The 5,392-nt window shown below is 33.2% G+C and overlaps 1 long non-coding RNA gene across 1 annotated transcript; it reads right to left on the reverse strand.

The window, feature by feature from the left end:
- Positions 1 to 1,300: 1,300 nt before the first annotated feature.
- Positions 1,301 to 3,237, reverse strand: LOC127721180 (uncharacterized). The gene is made up of 3 exons (XR_007991069.1): positions 3,204 to 3,237; positions 2,637 to 2,930; positions 1,301 to 1,338 (listed from the first exon to the last, which is right to left on the reverse strand). It is a non-coding gene; the product is annotated as an uncharacterized LOC127721180 (long non-coding RNA).
- Positions 3,238 to 5,392: the final 2,155 nt, after the last annotated feature.

A 5,392-nucleotide genomic window follows, 5' to 3' on the forward strand; every position in this document is an offset into this window, starting at 1 on the left:
ACAGCTCTTGTATAAAATATTAATTGACACTTTTTGCCTGATTTTTTATTTTGATTACTGGTATGAGTTTGAGGTCCAATATATTTTAAAACACTATAACAATATGCCACAGGTCATTTAAGATCTGTAATTCCCTTTGTTACAACTTGTTATTGCATATTTATCTACGATGTTGCCTCAGTAGTTTTTGAAAGTATGTTGCCAAAATAAATTGCTGAAGGATATACAATTTATGAGATATAAATGTAAAAAAAACTCAAACCAGAAAGTGTGAGAATTTTATAGAGTTATTAGTGTCTAAGAACTATGCACACATAATGTATAACTGTACTTGAAATGTATGCCAATTAATAAAGACATTATGTAATTCTACATGCTGTTTACAATGTTTTATTAGCAAAGTCATAGCAAGATTTTGTTATCATATGAAGATACGATGTTGCAATATTGTGACCTCATTATACTAGCAAAGAAAGAAAAGTAACAGACATTAAACTGAACAATCTATAAATAATGATAATCTCTCAATTTAAGCTGAAAAAAGTTTAATTTTCTTCTGTGGTAACAATGCTTAATGCTTTCCTAAATAGTTTAAGCCCATATTCCACATTACTAACGTTTTCTAGTGGGTTGACTGCTGCATCCAATCTTGAAAGAAGATGGTTTTCATGTGTCCGTTGAGGAATTGTCTTTATGTCTTCATCTTCACTAATAATGGCGACATCCCCATCATCCGAATCGCCAACTCCATAGTCTTCTGGAGGTAAAGAGTTCTGAAATTCGTCATGATTTCCAGCATTTTCGACAACTTCTTTTATTGGTTTATTTCCTGAATTGAACTTCGTCAGAACACCTGTTATGAATAGCTGACTTGGTGTTTTGTGACTTTCAGTTGATAGTGGGTGATTATTGTACTGATAGTTCAACATAACTAGGCTTTCATTTAATCGTGGAATAAAAACAAAGAGAAAGCAAAGCATGTGTACTTCTTCAGTTATATCTAGTATATTGTTGTGCTCCATGTATGTAAACAGGTCGTAGTACTCATTACTAACATTCTCCCATACGTCGACCCACAAACGTTCTATTCTCTGATTGTGGGAGCTTTTGCCTCTTATAGCACTGCCCCTTCCGTTGCCTCTTAGATCTTCCATGAATATGCATACGTCATTGTTTTCAATGCCCTTGTCTACCCGTACCCTTGATGGAATGCCGTATTTTGTGGTTGCCTTGATAAATTCATTAAAAACTGTTATTGATCTGTTTTTATTGCTTGCTTTTAAGAATTTTACCATTCTACTGTAACCATCAATACCACCATGGATGACAATTTCCCACCTGTGAACAAATATTTAAATTCTAAAACATTGAATAAAAATATTGACATATGATTTCTTTTATCAGTTGTTTACGTCTCTATTTGAACCATTTGGTTTATGAATGAGATTTGTGAAAGAGTGAGCTTTTGAAGACCTTCACCATAGTTTTAACCAAGGACACCATAGTTTAAACCAAGGACTGCTGCAAATTATAATGCACCCGATAACCCGATATTTTTTGCATTGAGACTCATTAGCGTATGGTTAAAATAGAAATGTGATTATTTATGGAAATTGATATATCAGCAAAACGACAAAGTTTTCATGAGTACGTGTGTGTTTAGTTTACTCTATCGCTAATATACAAAATTTTCCTTTTATCTTACAGACTAATAATTCCCTATCCAAGAACAGTAGAGTGATGTGGAAAATTGTCTAGAAACTTACAGCACACATAATGTTTTAGATTTAAAAATAAACAACGACATAGGAAAATAGAGATAAACAGACTACCATTTGTCATTACAGGTAGCAACTCCTTAAAACCTGTTACAAAGTAACTAGATGTAAGAAGATGTGGTATGAGTGCCAATGACAGAACTCTCGATCCAATTCAAAATTTATAAAAGTAAACCATTATAGGTCAAAGTACGGTCTTCAACATGGAGCATTGGCTCCCACAGAACAACTGTATATTTATTTTATTATGTAATAACCGTAAAAACGGACGAATCCGAGTTCTGTCTATATGCAAAAAATATGCTTTCAATGTCAACTCGTATTGAACATGAGCAGATGTGACTTCGACATTGATTACATTTTGATATCTTCAGATATTTATTAAGTAAAAATACCAAAATCATTCTCTGTTGATAAGTTTTAACTTTAGTTATATCTACATTTGAATGTTTCAGTTTCAACAAAACCACAGACCATACACGAAGGTGTCATATAATTATTTCATTTGAACAGAGACATATAATACAATATATGTCTCTGATTTGAATAAGAAATATTCAAACTTTAAAGTTCCCGTTGGGATGGATAGCTTTTTGTAATAATTAGGAGTTATTTTTTACTCTTAAATCAAATATATAGCAATAGATACAAACGTAGTAACTACTAAGAAGGTTTTGCTATGAAATGAATAAATTAGGTGTTAACAAAATGCCAATCAATTAAGTTCGACAATGTGAACTTTAAGAGAAATAAAGAATGTCATTGTATGGTAGGTGTAAAAAAAGTCTACATGAGACCCATCGTACAATATTTATTTTAAAAATATATTTGATTTTTATATCAAAACTGCATATATACCATATCAACTTGTGGTTTCCATCCAGATGCCACAGGGAATTTGGTCCAGCAACCTTGTAAGTACGACGTTTTATATTTTTTCTCTCTAACGATCGTAAGGAACATCCATCTGGATCTACACGTGCACATGCTGTCCTCACTCTCTCTCTGGAAACAAATATTTTCTTTTGTGCAAGTCGAACTCTGACTGAATTCGGTCCAATATGGCGATTTGTACCAATCACTTCAGTGATTGATTGATCTAACTCCATGTCGGTGATATGTGTTGTCTTTCTCAGGCTTAAACCAAATTCTCTAAAAATACAAGTATTAAAATTTTATCATGATTTAAATGAACCAAAGAAATCTTTTCCGAAAATTTCAGATGGAGCAATCGACACACAGACGTATTCTACTTACTCCTAACAGATACTGGGCAAATATGCACTTCCCCCGACGGAAGAATTATAAGTGTCGCAAATTACATTATATTGATTATCCTTTACAAAATTGCTGCAGTCTTTTTGTTTTCAACTACTTCAATGTAAATTTAAATTTGTTTTAATAGGAACACAAGATAATTAATACCTCAGTCTTCGACGGACAGTTGACTCTGATATACGAAGAACATTACTCATCATTGGTGCTGTAAACCCATATTTGACTAGGTATTCCAGTTGTTCTTTTGAAATGCTGAATTTAGAATGTCCATTACCGTCAACTGCAACCCGTTCACTGCGGTATTGATCTTTTTCTATGGTAAAAAAACATAAAATTTATGAGGTACTACAACTGAGACTGTTCCTTAAAAAGTCACAACATTTCACGAAATGTATCTTTTTTGTAGTTAGAAGTCATGATATTGCACATTAAATTAATATGAACAGGTATAGTTAAACAGACGAGACCTATACTTATATTTATGTTTAAATATGCTGCTGAATATTTCATTTTTTTTTTCTTAATGTTTGAACTGACGACTGTTACATATTCATATGCAAAATCATCGGACAGTTTATAACCTAGAATACATACCCCTTCTTCTAACGATCATTCTCATATAATGGCACATACCAATAATGAAAAAGATACCATTTCACCGGGTTAGATACGGATTTAAGAAATCTGATCTAGTTTTCTTTAAATGATTAAATATTCATGGCTAGAAAATACATGTAAAATCACCACTGAAGGTCATTAATTTCACAAAGTCTTGTGTAAGACTGAAAACACACTAGTATGAATGTTTCTTAATTTCCCTTGTATGCACTTCCACCAGTGCTAGATTTTATGAGCTTATATATTAAAATTCTTTTTTGTTTTGTAGCGTATATTCATAAATTGAAAGTGGGTTCAACCCATATATCTATCCAACTCAACTGATATATACCAGATCTACAAGCTGCAAACCTAGCTGAAACTTCTTTTTCCATGTCATCCAGTAATGGAATGAATTCGGCACATTCTTCATTGGTTATCAGTCCACCACTGGCTCTTTCAATATCTCGACGCAACAACTGTAATCTGCAAAATATTTTTGTATAACAAGTTGAAATTCGAACTACACCGTCGTAGGTATTTTGTTGCATATTGACTTTAGTGATTTCATTATTATTTCAAGTCAAGAGAGTTCAAGAAATTTCATGAAGCCTCTTGTGTTCTAAATATAACCATTGAGCTTGTAGGTGACTAAAAATGGTGTATGTTATTAACATTTCTTATAAAAATACTTCATGTCTGCAGCTTCCCGACATTTTTTGGCAAGAGTGGTAGACATGGGGAGTCATTGATTCCAATCCTCTTAATTCCAACTTCCCTTCCCAAACATTCAATCTCCAGAATTCTGTTCCCCTGTTATTTCATTTTACTTGTCAAGTATAAATTAATCATATTTTTAGTCATCTGTCTCCCAGTTCCTGCCACTGATTCCCGCTGCTCTAGCCCTTGATTTTCATCCCTCATTCCCGGGTTCCAATAACCAGGTACCAATATCTCATACTACTGTAAATTTAGTGTAAATACTTTACTATATATAAATTGCATATAATTTTTTAACGAACATCTAATAGCAACCTAACTGAACGTTATTCCTTTGAAACGCAATTGTTGTAACTTTCATGGGTGCAGTTCGTTTCGTAACCTGGTCGTTTCGCACAAAGGCGATTCGGAACAAACTAGGTCGTTTCGTAACTGAGACGTTTCGTAACCTTATCACAATATATAATAATATGAACTGTAGGTTATGGGAAAAATGTCGAATAAATGTTTCTACAAAACATTTGTAATTGCTTGAACGGAAAAAGTTTTGAAGAAGTTTTCCACCTAATTAATTTTCTTTGTAGTGGGTACTGCTTGAATGTATGCTCTGACGAGAACACAGACTATCAAGAAATATATTTTGACTTAATATCATGTAGTTTTTATTAACCATAAACATATATCAAACATGTGTACCTTCCTCGAACATTTTCTGATGTATCATCGTCCATTGTATCCGAAGTGCTAATCCGGCTGCAATAATTCACCATTTCCTTGAATCGATCTAAAAATCGCTCCCGGTCTCCTCTACGTGTAGCCATGTAGCAAGTCAGTAAGTATCTTCAACAACGGAGAATATTTTTTCCCGCCAAACTTAACAACAATCTGGAGTCCGTCCGAACGGTTGATAAGATTGTACTTTGTTACAAAGATGTTGATTGGTAGACATAAGTGGAAAACTTACGGTATGGAATTGAAAACCAACGCGTTGGTTTTTCATACCGTATGAATTACGAACC

Source organism: Mytilus californianus, unplaced genomic scaffold (assembly GCF_021869535.1).
Source record: "Mytilus californianus isolate M0D057914Y unplaced genomic scaffold, xbMytCali1.0.p SCAF_12, whole genome shotgun sequence".
Taxonomy (NCBI): Eukaryota; Metazoa; Mollusca; class Bivalvia; order Mytilida; family Mytilidae; genus Mytilus; species Mytilus californianus.